Consider the following 15,481-nt stretch of genomic DNA (forward strand, 5'->3'; position numbering starts at 1 on the left):
GTATAAGTAGGAAAGCTGCAGTGAGGCTAATGGTGAGTGTAGTAGAAGGACAGGTATTGAAAATCACTTTGCCCTAGTACCTGCTTTAAAATCTGAAACTCAACTCTGGCTCTGAGATAATAAATTCCTTAATATCAGCCAAAGCTATTCAGATAGTAAATCTGCATGTGGGCATGCATCCAAATTGAAAGTCAGTATTGTTTCTTCCTCCTCCTTTTTCACTGTAATGTAAAGCAGATAAGGTCCAGTCTCTCATTCTCTGTGTAGAAAACCGAAAGATGATTTAGTATGAAGGGACCTGGGGTAAAAAGCCCCAATATGGGGCTTTAACAATATGGGAGTCTCTTCAACAGGATATTATGATTAAGTTAAAATATATTGTTTGCCATTTTTAGAGGATGCACAGAATTGGGATCTGGAAGGTGACAAGAGAGCTCAAGTTTGCAAATGGACTTGCAGCTGTTGGTCCTGATGTAGCAGCAAGCAGGACTGTCAACCCAGAAAGAACATGGGAATACAGGCTTTTCTTCACTGAACAGATTTCAGCGTAAAAGACAATCAAAACACCACCATGTATTCACTAGAGATTTGAAATAAAGATGATTAGCATAATAGAACAGTTCTCATAGTTTTGGCATTTTGATTAAGGATTATCATACTTAAGTGTAGTATATTGTACAGTAGTATATATTTCTTAAAACAAGAAAAGGTTTCTGTGTATTTCATTAATTCATAAAATAGTTTATGTTTAAAGAGACCTTTTAAAGGTCCAAACCTCCTGCCATAAGTAGAGATGTCTTCAACTAGACCAGGTTGCTTAGAGTCCCAGCCAATCTGGCTTTGAATGTTTTCAGACAGGGTATCTGCCACGTCTCTGGGCCACCTGTTCCAGGGTTTCACTACCCTTGCTGAAAAAATATATATACCTTATATCTAGTCTGTGTTTGTGTTCTTATGAGTTTAAAACCATTAACCCTTGTCTTTTCACTATAGATGTATTTGTTGGGCTTTTGTTCTTTTGTATGTAATTTTTTTATTATTATCTAAGCATGTCAGCTATCATACAAAATACCACACATGAAACACTTTATTAGAAGAAATTGTTGGGCTGTAATCTTATTGGAAGTGCTGTGTGTAGTTGAAAATAAAGGTTGTCGAAGCTAATATACTGTAACAACTTGGAAATTGGCAGGATATTCATAGGCTCAGCTCCAATATTCAATCTGTGCTGTAGAAGAGCTGACTTGACTATATTCTAGGGCCTAACAGGCAGAAAATAGATCTGTGTTCAGGGTTTATTTAGTTTAGTTTTGTTTTTTTAGCTATATGTAGAGAGTAAAAGATGGATTTTTTTTTTTTTTTAGATTGTGACCTTCATTTATGTGCTACAGATATTTTTTTAGTCCCAGACTTGGAAATCTGTTGTAATACTGAATATCTATGGCATTAGAATAAGAAAGCATAGACTTACTTGATTTTGCCTGTTGTCTCTCAATAAATGTTTAGAACATCCTTGGAAAGTGTTTGCATGAGAGGAAGATGAGAAAATAACCTTAAATAGTAAAGACTAAGACAAATTTTATTGTTAATTTCAACTGCCCTTTGTGGTAGTTTAGAGAAGGTAGAGACAGACTCTTCTCCATGCTGATAAGCAGGGATGGGATCAGAGGTAAAGAACATGTTACAATATGAAATCCTTACTTAAGTGAAATAGAAACAATTTATTGTGAGAGTAGACAAAGAGTGGAATGGGTTGCCCAGAGCAGGAGTTGGAATGTGTTCTTAGGGATACTTGAAGTTTGACTAGGCATGACTGTGCAAACTTTAGTAATTGGATGTGCTTTAAGTGGTGGTTAAGACTGGATGACTGCCAGAGGTTGTTTACAACCAAGATTTATTATATGATTATATGGAAAATTAATATTAAATAAGAGACTTTCCTATTCTTAAGAACTACAAGGGAGTTATTAAAACCTTGTTCACTAAACAGTTTTTGATAATATTTTGTGTAATTTGTGAATGTGAATTGCAAGCTTTAAGTATTAGATCTGGTACTGTTCTGCTGAGGAAGTTTACAAAATATTCACTTCTTTCCTAGGTTAGAATGTGCAACTATCCGTTATTTGCAGCTTATTTAATCAGCAGGATACAGGAAATACCTGAGGGAGAATGATACAATAAATAAATAATTTTCTTTTTACATGTAACACAAATAATACATAGTTACGGAAGTTAAATTACAGAATATGTTTGAGAGAAATTATGTGTATTTATGTGTACTTTACCACAAACACATAGATCTGTGCACTGGTTTACAAATTTAGAAATTGTTGCTAAGTACCACTACCAGACTAGCAATCTTGCTTTCTAGTCTAGTTAAAAAGAATATAGAATGGAGGATGGACTTTTTTTTTTATATCTTGCAAAGGTAGTCTCCTTTTCTGTTGTGGTTGCCTTACTGTCTCCCTCTATCTGTGTTCACAGTGGTTTTGGTGTAGTAATTTCCCTACCTCATAAGAGTAAATGCATCTGTTTCTATGTTGATCATAATAGCAAAGAGTAGACTAATTCTACTTCCTTTCTTTTATCAGTAGGCTTTTGTTAGAATTGCTCAGCAGGACAGCTTAGAGACATATTTCTCCTCTGAGCCTTTTAAATGTTTTAGCACTGATGCTACTGAGGCAACACTTTATTTTTTTAATTGCTTTAAATTTCATTCTGTTTGGAGTGATAGGAGGAGGGGATGGAGTGAAGCACAATGTCAGGCCAGTGTGGCTGGTGCAGTGTTATCCACTTTTGGATCTAACAGCATTGTTGTAGCATTTCTCCTAAAATCTGAGAGAGATGCTCTATCAGAGCATTTAGGACAAAAATATAATTTGTTCAAAGGCACCATGATTTTCCTAAAGTGTTTCAAGGTCCATAGAAAACTGGAGTCTGGATGCAGAGGCTTGGCATAAGGATTCAGATCCCAACTGACCTCACAATCCAAAGCAGACATCTTCTCTCAAGTATTTAAGAGGGAAGATTGTTGTTTCAATGCGGTAGGTCATAGCTGTTGACCTGGAAAACATTTTGCTTTTCTTGCTTCTATCACCAAAGTGAACTACATCTGATCCTGACAAAATATAACTAGATGAGAGGATGGGAACTCAATCTGTCTTTAAAGTATCACTGAAAAGAAATGAACTGAAATGTTAATATACTCAAGTGCCCTTTCAGGCTGTTGTTTTTCTTTTCAGCAAAAGGAAGGTGGCACATGTAGGCCATTAGAAATATTGAAAGATGATCTTCAGCTATGATTGTGATTTATATATCAAGTGTGTTATTGCTGAATATTTCCATAGACTAAGGAAGAGAGTTGGCATCTAGTCTTAAATGTTAGCTGTAGTTCTTGTTATTGTTGAATTCACTGCAAAGATTTGGATTTGGTATGTTGCTTCATTTTTTTCCAGCTAGCACATTGACAGCCGTGACATTCTGCTGCTGCTTGTTTGTCACCGTAACTAAGACAACTTGACGTACAGAGTTGTAGGTAAACATGCAGTAAGGGCACTAAGGGTTTGATCCTTGGTTTATAACTTTTTTATTGCAAAACGTACATGACAGAGAAAGGCACTGATAGGTGCAGTATATTAGAGATTGGTTTTATGGTAGATCAGGATTTTCTACATTGTCATTAGGAGTGTATCAGCTGCAATGAGCTGTCATTCTCTGTTAGTGTAGCTGTTTTTACTTTCAAAGTGCTTCTGGTTTTAGTTGCTGTACTCTTCTGTACTTGATAGCTGCAAAACCTGTGCTCTTTACACAACAAATTGGAATCAAATATTAATGTCAACATTTCAAGGAAATGTCAGGCAAAGAGGACATGCAGACAGAAAGTCTGATTCTCCTTCCAGTTACATAGTGTACTTCTTTCAGAATCAGCATGGAATTAAATTAACAGAATAGTTATCCATGATGTTTTCTTTGTAATCTCGTTTCCCTGTTTGGAAATGGGAGGTCTCCATTGTTTTTTACTAGATCAGTCTCCTCTGTGCCAAGCTTTACTTGGGCAGGGATCTACTGACAGACACATGTAATGCCTTGCTGAATTTGACATGCCATATTCAATAAACTGTGTTTAGAAAAATACTTGATTTCTATAGCAACATTCCTGTAATATGAAAAGAAAATAATGTGTTTAATTAGTGATAGAAGTATTATTTAATGTTGGTCTTTTAATAAGGCAGGTCATGCTGCTTGGTATTTCCTTGTGAAGTAAGCTCTGAATATAGATCCTCTGTGTTACAAAAAAAAAGTAGTGGTAAGTAATTCCATCCTCTTCCAACTACTAAAAGATCAGTAATTATTTTTTGTGTTGGAGTTTAGGATATTATGAAAAATTCAACAACCGGCAGGCTGGATATGCTCAACAGATCATTATAATTTGTTGTATGTCAAAGTCCCTTTTCCTGCATACTCTAGGTGTACCTTTTTTTTATTTTTCTTTTTTTTTTTTCCTTCATATAACAATTAAAATAATGTTGAAGCCTGGTCTCAAGGTGAGAAAAATATTTGGAAAAGCCTTAATGGGTTTTTGTGGATTTTGGGTCAAGTCTGTGGGGAAATATTCCTGAAATCTAGGCTTAGAAACTTCATATAGTAAAATGAAAAATGAGGTGAGGTGATTTGCAACGATTTTTTTTTTTTTTTTTTTTTTGGCAGTATAAGGCTATGGAGGTTCTTACAGGAATGTGGATTGGGGTTTAAAGGTACTGTAAAAAGAACATTTAATTTGATGTTCTATAATTTTGGCTCAGTTTAGGCTTTTAACAAAGATAAGTCTCATTAAAGTACCACAGAAAAAATAATAGCTTTTTGTGAGAAGGAGTAGGGAGTTCTGTGTTTTGTCATCCTTATTACATCCTTATTTGGGCTTAACTCAGAAACTAAGAGAGAAAGAAAGATTAGGGAGAGGCTGAAGTTCACAAAATGTCTTCTATTTGGAAAGATCCCAAAATAAATTGCACTGTATTTTGTACAAATTATTAACATTTGGCAACATTTAAATTAATCTCATTCTGGGGCAGGATACAGCAGATTTTTAGTGCTCAGCAGTAGAATTCTATTTTAAGGCAAATTGAAGACTCTCACTGTTCTTGAAGCACAGGGAAAACTCAAGAATGCAGAATTCAATTTCCTAATTGCATACCAAAAAGGCTAATCTTCCCTTTCAGGGGGTGTGAGTCTGTGCCCTCGCATGTGTGAAGAGTTGTGTCAGTTATAATTGCTGCTGCTAAGAATTCAGCCCAAGTAAAATAGTCAAGTCTTTGGTGTTAAGTCCCTCAGAAATAAAAATGTTTCAAACATCACAGTCCTTTCTAATACACTGCTCCTCTGTGAGTTCAGCATGGACTTGGTGTGTCACATACTGAAGCATCAGCAGGGTTTCTTGCAGCCAGTGGGATTATCCTTTGTCACTCATCCTGGCAAGTTCTGAATCTGCTGGGTTTGAGATTAAAGTCCATAATAACCTGACATGAGACCTGAGGGACTGAGATAACAGAATGCTCTTGTAGATGGGAAAGAGGATGATGCCAAGGGTGCAGTAAGGTTGTGAAAGTAGCATGATGTAACTTCTTTGACTGTTAAACAATGATTTGTCTTGCTCATGGTTTTCTTTTGTAATAGTTCACAGATATTTGGTATTGGCAGTGTGCAGTTAAGATCAAAACGTGATAAACATAGCTTTTTAATTTTGTTGTGTGTAAACTGGTCCTTTAGTCGGATCAGTGAACGGGAGTTAGCATTCAAACATTTGCCTTGTCTGAAAATATTTCTGCTGATGTGTTTGAGATCTGGAGAAGCCCTAAAGACTGAAATAAGCAAAAGCAACTTTTTAAGAAAAAGAAGTGAAAAATTTTAAGAAAAAAATTCAAAAGATAAAGACTAAGATTAAAGAGTAGGTAATTAGTTAATGAAATTTGGAGACTATGGTAGAGTCATTAGTGCAAATTGTAAGATACTGCTGCAGCAGTTATACCAGCCAATAGACTTTTTTCTTTCAAAGGTTTCTAGTCTTGAATTTAGGGTAGTTTTTCCTTTTTCAGTTCCCAACACAGGTAATAAGACTTTCTTTGCTTGTGCTTGGTCTTGGCTGATATTTCTTACCACAGAACTTTGTTCTGTCCTGTTTCATGTTCAGGACGTCTACTATCAGAGGATCTATACAAATGTTCTGGGAACTGTTTGTGAATGGACTGCTTCTTGATCCATGCTCTGCTCTTCTATAAGGGATGCATTGCATGGCATCTTACAGCACCATGTGCTGAAATTGGTTGGAGGTTTTCGTATAAAGCAGGAACTTCATAGTATAGTGCATATGAAAATATATTTCAGAATAATGCGTCACTAAGATCTACAAAAAATGGGTCAATTACTCCGAGTTAAATTTAGGTGGTATGTAAGAATTAATTCCTTCGAGAAATTCAGCACTTGGTGATATACTTGTTCATTATCTTGTGTGAATTTATTAAAATAATAATGCCAGTATTTCTAAACTTCCATTTGTGCTTAAAATCCTGTAGATTCCTTTATGGAACTTTTGAATGCTTTTATTTATTCTTGAGGGTTCATCAGTAAAAGTTACTGCTTTAGGGTCTGAGAAATAGTATTGTCTTATGGAGCCCTGCATATTGAATTGTTCTTTTTCTGAATAACTGCTGTTATTCACAATGAGAATGAAGCCAGTCTTTGCTATTAACAAAAATGACTAATGGTTTTATTTTCTTTAGAACCAATGGAAGATGGCCATTTTGGGGAAGAACTGTTCTTCAGTAATTTCCCTGAGGAAGACTGTTCTGATGCAGCAGATTTGGCAGATAACTTTTAGTGATTAAAAACCATCATAGAAAACACACGGTACCAAAATGTGGTTTTGTACGTATTGTCACTTCTGCTCAATAAAGATGTTAAGGATAACGTTAAGTAGAATCTCTGTATGTATTTAGAAGAAAGACAAACTCTCATTTTCTTTTCCTCACTTGCTGAGTTAAGATGTGGGTAAATAAACAGATGGTGGCTGGTACATTTACATCCCTAAGAGAAAACCAGTGTTGGAGCTGAATTAGAGAAACTTCCTTAGAACTATTCCCAAACATTTGGACTAAAACTATGGCTGGATCAGCTTCTGTGAAAAGTGAAGGATCAGGAGGACAAAGCAAATGTGTCACATGCACAAATTTCTTGTTATTTCTGGGAGTATTAATAGAGGAAGCTGAGCCAGTCTGACCCCTTTTTGCTGCTGCTGCCCCTGCACTTGGTAAGCCCAGAGCTGCAGTTTGAAAGACAAAGGAAGGCCACTGTTTCTCAGCTATTTTATGGTTTCTGTACAGTAAGTAGGGTGTTTTGACTCATGTTTCTCTGTAACATATCCTGATTTTCTTGGTATTTTAGGAAAGTTAATATATGATAGAATAATTTGAATACATGTTAATGAATTAGGATATAGAGTATCCTTGGTAGTGTTTACTTCATGTGGGAGTTTTTTGCATATTTTTCACTACACATGGTTAAGATACTGAATCAACCTTAACTCTCCATAACATAGGCATAGTGGCTGGAGTTAGGAAACAAAAAAAAATCCATGAATTCTATAAAATTAATTTACTTTTATTTGGGATTCTTAAACTTCACTCCCAGTTGGATTCAGCCTAAACTTCTTGCCTTGCTTATCCACCTGGTATCACCATCATGCATTTTTTTGAAACTGTTGCAACTTTCTTGCCTTAACATAGCTTTTTTCAAGGAAAGAAATAATTGGAATGTGCAGTGTTGTCAACATTTTTGCTATTATTGTTTGCAGATACAGTAATAAAAATGTCATAGGGCAGGTGTTTCTTACTTAAATTGTAGACATGCTAGAACTAGTGTTTGAAAAATTGGAACATTAGAAGTCTTCTTGAGACAGCAGCCTCTCTTGATTTATCTGAGCAATATTGTAATGTTATATTAATCTCCACTAATATAAACAGAGCTTTTCTTGGAGGTATCTGATTAAGCAAAGTTCAGAATAAGTAAGTAATACAGCAATATTGTAAATTCTAGTTTTAAATTTCACCTTAAATACAGGTTGAAAGAGCACAAATCTCACCATTTCTTCCTACAAAGGCTGGAATGTTTTTGAAAAGAAGTTGTAGTTGTGAAGTGCATAAAGGAGATAAACTGAAGCTTAAATTTCTTCTTAAGCACATGAGATGTTTGGCTTGCAAATAATTTTCCAAGAAATAAACCCTGACTTGGTTCTGGTTAAACAAAGATATGCCAGTGAAATCCCTTTCATCTATGGAATAATTATTTATTTTCAGTGACACAACTTATATTTTCCAAAAGTATCTCATAATTAAGCCCAATCCAAAAATATATTGCTTGCTGAAATATTTTCCCAAATCGCATGATATGCCATTGCTGTACTAAATCACCTATCACCCTGAAATATGTATGTTCTTCTTTTCTCTTTTTCTTCGATTTGCTATATTTTTAATTTTCTAATGCTGGCAAGAAGTGTGGTAATTTCTTTTTAGCCTACCAATCTTTTTTTCTTATTTTTCTTACATGACATCATACTTAAATTCCTTGATTGCAAATACCAATTATTTTCTTAATATCTGTGTAGCACTCTTTTGAACTGAGGCCAGTAATTTTAACTACTTCTATTAAGTTGCAAACATGTCATATATGTGTGGTTTTCCTTCCATCCCATTTTTTGTTGACACATCTGTTCTTGTTTGCTTTGTAATGACAGTAACACTGTAATTCCTCTCTCACAATACTTTGTATTCCTTAATTTCTTCCATTTTGGAGTCTATTCTCACTAGAGTGTTCTTTGTCTCCATGGCAATGAGAGGTAGACTAGAACATTGTTCTGAGCCTTAGCTCAGCTGTGGAATTTTTTTTTTTCTCTCCTCTACTGGGAGAAACACGTCAAAATTCTGTCCATGCAACCGGCATGATATGGTAGATCTCATTATTATAATTTTAGTTAATTTTCTGTAGGCTGAAAAATGAAACAAACAAACAAAAGCAATGTCAACAAAAGTATAGTATACTACCTGTATAAGTACTATGTAAATATAATATCTATTTTTTAAGTTGTATTTGTTCTTAAGTTATATATTATATATTTGTAAGTTATTGTTTTGTAAGTTTTTATCCCTGACATGCTAAAAAGACATAAATTTTCACCTTCCTGAATGAAAATTGATGGGTAACACCTTTTTTCCCCTCTTAGTGTGGTCAGATATAGTTGAAAAAATGTTTTCCAAAAGCTACATAAGAGGCAAAGCCTTTTCAAATCCTTTCCTAGACATTTAGCAGACCTTTAAAACCTGGTGTTACTGTCCTTGTGCCCTCTGTGTGTCCTTTGCATCTTACAGGACTTCTGTCCTGAATATAATGCAAGTTTTTATTGCTGCATTTTACAAAAAAAAGTGGATGGAGGGAGTGAGAGAGAAGTTAGAAAAGAAATTGCATGAGCTCCTGTCATTTGTGGAGTAGTGCAGCATTTGATACAGAGGTGCATCACAGCCCATTGTCTCCTTGTGCACTAAACTGTTACTTCATTGTACAAGGCTCTCTGGCTGGTCAAGCTCCCTTGGTGGGTCTCTGCACTGAGTATTTCTTTCTTAGCTTTTGTTTTTAAAATGTTAACTCTTTATTCCAGTTTCCAAGGAGCTCCTTTATACATTTCATCATTGTTTTTGTAGACCCAAACCCTATTGTCACAATCATATTGTCATTCTCTTTTAGCATACTGAGGTAAATTCCCTCCAGCCCCATGTCATCTGAACTCCTTGTATAGTTTGTTGCTGTTTTGCCACTCTTGGCTGTCTGTGGAGCTGTGTGCAGAGTATTTTGCCCTTGTTGCCTTGGGCTGGTGCATTAGTGAAGTTGTACCTGTGAAATGGAGCAGCAACAGGTCTATGAAATGCCTGAGAAGGTGTATGAAACTCCCATGGATAGTCTTTTACCTCACATAGGTCATCTATTTTAAATTTTTTTCCTTCTGTTGTATAGCAAATGTATTTTAAGGCCTTCTTCACAAGTTGAATCTTGAAAGCATAATAGGATGAGCATGACCAGAGCTTTTTGTATTTGTAGTGAAAAGATGGATCATTATTTATTTCATTCATTATGAGAAATATGAGATGCCCTTTTAAAGTAACAATGTTTTAAATTTTACTGGGATTTGGAAGGCTATTGTGTTTATACTTTGATATTAATTCCTTCCTTTTCAAAATGTTTTTCAGTATTTTCTCTGTATTTCTGAATATATACTTTAGTGAGCATTTGGTATTTCTTGGCAAGTGATTTCAAATACTGGGCTATTCAAACTTACTGTCAGTAACGCTTCTGGTACCAAATAGACAGCATCCACAAAAATCTTATTGAATGGGAGCTATGCAACAGAGAGGGCTGAAAAGTGGTGGCTCCTAGCCCAATGTCATCAATGGTACTAGAAACACAAGGCAAAGGAAGGGAGCAGGACAAACATTAATGTGGGGAGTGAGTGCCAGAGTCACTGGAAGCAGCTATTGATTCTGATTGTGCTTTGCCAGTCCCATGAATACAGGCCCCAGGGGTGGCACAGCTCAGGAGCTGGAGCCCTGGAGGAAGCTGACATCAGCTTCCTTGGAGGCTGGCACTGAACAGCAAACCAGGATGTGTCCTTTCACCTGTCAGTCGTGCACCCCACTAGTGGAGGCTGGCTGCCAGACAAGCAGGAAAGGAGTTTTGCAGCTAGCTTCTATCTTGCCTACAGGTGTTTAGGTCTTTCTCTGCCAGAAGGACAATGCTTTTTTACCTATGGGGTGGTTCATTATTTTTGAGTTTTTCTCATCTTGATTCTTTGAGTTACTAAACAGATTATTACTTTGACTTCTTGATTCTCAGATGTATTGATGCAAAGGGCCACTACCTTTATCTGTATCCGAGTACTTTGTGTGCTAAACTCCTGGTGGTTTTGGCTAAACTAATTATGTTTCTAACTGGAGACTTAATCTGGAGTGAAAGCTGGCAGAAGTCACTATTTTACTAGCCTGTAAATATCTTCTGACCTTTTTTTTCTAATTTCCTGCCTGTAATAAGTGTGATTTTTGTTTTATTTCTTCTAACTGATTCACTCAAGAAGGGTTCCTGCTCTGTGCAGTTCTTAAATGTGGCTTTATGGGAATCATGGCAGGTATTTCAGCTCATGAGAAAAGGGAGATCCTGTTGAGTAGAGAGTATTAAGCCAAAAAAATGTGCTAGATACAACAGTCCCTGCCTTCCTGAGACAAGTTCTGTTCCTAGTTCTACTGTATACCTGTAGCTACATGAAATCACATAAGGTCTGACAGATCAATCAACCTATCAAACACATCTGGGTCAATTAGTAAAAAATGTGCTAAGCAGCTCATGGTCCATCCTGGCTTCTTGCCTTCACAGATGTTCTGAGATACATGAGATGCTGTGATAGTAAATAGGGTTCTGGGGAGTGTGGTATCTGCCTTATCCTCATGTGTACACCGTCCTGCATTTAACAGGCTGAGCTAACATTCCACATTTGTACAGCAGAGTTCTCATGTGGCTTATGATAGATCAGGTGCCTGTGCACGTCAGCGGAGATGAAAACCAGCATCTGATAGGCAAGTGAGTATCCACATGCTGCTGAACAGCTTGTCTGCATCCTGGATGAGAATTCCAGACTGGCTCAGGTTTCAGGTTGAGGAATTTTCCAGTACATAACCATAATGTGTTTTCCTGGTGCAACTTATAGTTCTGCAGTTATGGTTTATGTTTTGGGGTAGTCCTCACATTAAATGTGTGTTTCTTAGTTACTCTATGTATGCTGTCTGTGGCCCTCATTTATTCAAGGAAACGACAGTATTTAAGACTGATGAATTTCCCATATGATGACAGCTTTGTTGTTGTCTCATCCTTTTATTCCTGTAACAGTTCTCCATGTGACTAGCAATTTAATGCTTCGTAGGATAATGGCAATCTCACTGACATTAGACTGAAGGTCCTGGAGCAAAATACAAGTGGAAAAAGATTCCTACACACATTTTGTGCTTTCTTTTTCCAGCAGTGGAAAGAGGGTGGTGCAGGGATATCAGATGACAACCCTACCTCAGCTCTTTCAGTGAGACTTAGGATGCAAATATCTGTTACAGAGTCACTGGGGAGGTTTGGGGTAGATGAGTCAAATCCTCTGCTTGCTATTGGACTGGTGCAAATATGTGAAGAGGAGATACTTGGTGAGCTTGTTTGCTGCAGAAGTGAGCTTGAGGCAGAGGGAGAGCTGTGATGTGGGACAGTTGGCTGAACTGAGTTGGCTTATTGAAGTCTGAAAATAGCATAGCTACCAAATAGCAAAGACCTAGCCTAAAAGAGGTAAAGAGCTTTCGTGTTGGATGAGAAGCAGATGTGTGTACTTGAGATGCAAATAGAAGAATTGGAATGGAAAGCCTGTTAAGAACTCCTTGAAATTACAAAGAGTGAAATACTTAATAGGAAAGCAGTTAATGGCAGTGAGTAAAAAAATCTGAGTCTAAGATTGTAGGTTTTGAGTTTTTAGGGAGCATGTGCAGCCAGAAAAGCTTTTGCTTCTAAATTGTCAAATGCAATTCCATGTCCCTCTACATACTGAAGTATGTAACTCTTTGTTAAGAATAAGCCAACCCCTCTGTAGGAATAGGGAGGGGTTTTGTATGTATACAAACACATGCAAATGTATTTTTTACATTATGGTTAAGTCATATAAAATCTGAGTGGAATTTTATATAGACAGAATTAAGTTTGCTGTTGAACAGTATTCAGGAAATCTTGTATTTCCTGCTTTGGTAACTATTAGAAGTATTGTTTATTGAAAAGTTATTATAAATGAAGCCTGACATTGTGCAGTTGCTTATTAGACTTCTTCTAAAATAGGTAGTTTGTAAGTCACATAAATAACAATAGCCCTGTGCTGCAGCAGTGAAATTGTACTTCAGTAAAATATAAAGATAATTATAAGTTCAGAAAAGAGCTTCAATTTTAGTGGATTCTCTGTTACAAATCAGCTTTTATTTTAATATATCAGCTTTTATTTTATAGGCCATGCTAGAGCTAAAATGTTGAATACAAAACAGGGGCTAAGTTTTCTTTATCCAGTTTTTCAGGTCAGCTTTGGTCTGAAAATATTTGAGAAAACTTCCTTCCTTTCCCATGGACACTTGCTGTTCTCTGAGTCACTCATCAAGTGATGAATGGAATATAGATTTCTATTCAAGGGATGGCAGCATCTACAGAAACATTGTAGAAGAGAGATCAGTTAAATAATGTAACCAAGGTGCTACAGAGGAAAGAAAAGGAATAGGGTTGGAGGTTCTGTGTCTATAGAAAGATGAAAACCTCTGCTGCATAACTACATTGCCATATATGGGTTGTTTTTTTTCATTGAGCTTATTTGTCTTATCATACTTAAATGAGATTTTTTAAAACTTATAACTCCTTCTTAAGAATGAAAGAATACATACAGAAGAATATTGAAATCCAAAAAAAGCAATAAAAACGTTCAAGGCAGAGGGTTTTTCCCCCTTGTTTTTTAATATCTTTTTTGATTTAGCTGCTGTTTTGGTTCTTTTTGTGGGGTTGTCAGATTTTTCAGGTGACATAGATCTTTTATATAGCAAGACCTTTTCAGGAAAAAAAATTAGTCTTAAAGTGTGTTTATAATTGTAGCATGAGCTTAAGTTCTTAGCAACACTTCATCACTATGACCCCGAATGAGCGTAACGCTTAAACATGCATAATTTTAAAACATGGATATTAAGCTCATTGAAATCCATCATCCGTGGCTATTAGAAGTGCTTTGTGTCTTTCAAAGAGACACTTGAAAGAAATCCTGACGTATCACATCATTTCAAGCAGAGCAGTAAAGATGAATTTGCTGTTTAAAATGTATGAATACCTTTAGCTGGAAAATGTTGAAAAAGTGGGATGGTTGCTGTTACAAATCTGTTTGTTTTTTTCTGTGTACTTTTACAACTTGTCCTTCAGCATGCTCAGGACAAAGGCAAGGAAACCTCTAAAGAAATCCGGAAGACTTAGGCTCTCTCCTGAGATCCTGAGACATTGACTTTTCAATTTATAGATTGTTAAAGGATACTTCACCTAGAGATGGTGTGATGTTACCCAGCCTTCACTGTAAGCTGTGTATTCCTTTAACCTGTTTTTATATTAAATTATGAAAATGAAGCTCTGTACATTATGTAATGATCTTGATTACATTCTGCAGAGGATATTGAACATTATAATAATCAGACTTACTGACTGTAGATCAGGAAAGATCTGAAAGAGGAAGTCGGGTTCTTATGCAGAAGATTAAAGAGCTTCAGGAATATTTGTAAAATTGTGAAGCTACAATTTGTTGAAGCAATTTCTTTACTTAATATGACAATTGATTAAGAGGTTTATTTGTTTGTAGAGGCATTTAGGGATTTTGGTTAACATATCCAATAGTGAATTTTATTCAAGTAGCAAAAAAAAAAAAAAAAATTTTTTTTAGGAAAATCAGCATAGATATATATGGTTTACAGGTATTTATATTTTGGATTTAAGATGGAAAATTCCACCCAAACCATTCAAATCATACAATTAAAAAGAATCAAACCACAGACACAACCTACAAAGACAATTGAGGGGTAGGCATGTTGAGGAGAAGAGTACAGAACAAAATAGTGTTGTGTTGTGTATAGATCCATAATGCTACTTCATCTTGAATGCTCTGCACAATTCTAGTTGCCAAGAAAACAGACTTGGAAGAGATTCACACAAGGGTAACAAGAAAGGTATAGAGTTGCTTTGTAGACAGAAGTAAGTCAGCAAGACTTCTAGCAATGCCTCAGGGATATTATAATTTGGATCTGTGAAGTTGTCTGCAGTATAGAGACGAACAAGAAGTGATTTATCTTCTGGATGGTTTGAGGCCAACTTGAGAACATGTAATTTATACAAGCCCCACTTGTACATTCTTCCTTAAGCAAAATGCAGGATGCTTTGCTCTTGAGGGCATATTTGTCACATTCAAGATGACTTCTCTTTTATTTGAATAGCTTTATGTTCTAGATATTCTGTTTTTTCACAATTTTAATAAAAACAATCCAATTTTGTGCATGGACTTATTGTGGATGAACATGGTTGATTTAGTAGACATGGAAACAGAATCTACCAATTTGATTTTTTTCTTCAAGAATGATAAGTTTTGCCACTGTGGTGTGACTCCTGGAACAGCATTGCCTTACAGCTGGTTCAAACTTGTTCAGAACACCACTGTAGGAATAACATCATAGTGACTATTAAGATGAGTATTTGAAAAATATTATCATAATTGTAATTTCTGCTTACTTCTTGTGTGATTAAAAAAAATGACATGCCTGTGTGTATTTTATTACTTTAAAAATACAGTAATGAAAAAGGC

The 15,481-nt window shown here is 35.8% G+C and overlaps 1 protein-coding gene across 2 annotated transcripts in view; it reads left to right on the forward strand.

The window, feature by feature from the left end:
- The window catches only part of SPOCK3 (SPARC (osteonectin), cwcv and kazal like domains proteoglycan 3), a 162,184-nt gene that overhangs the window by 43,758 nt on the left and 102,945 nt on the right, over positions 1-15,481 (forward strand). The window lies entirely within an intron of this gene.

The sequence above is a fragment of the Erithacus rubecula genome, assembly GCF_903797595.1.
Source record: "Erithacus rubecula genome assembly, chromosome: 5".
Taxonomy (NCBI): domain Eukaryota; kingdom Metazoa; phylum Chordata; class Aves; order Passeriformes; family Muscicapidae; genus Erithacus; species Erithacus rubecula.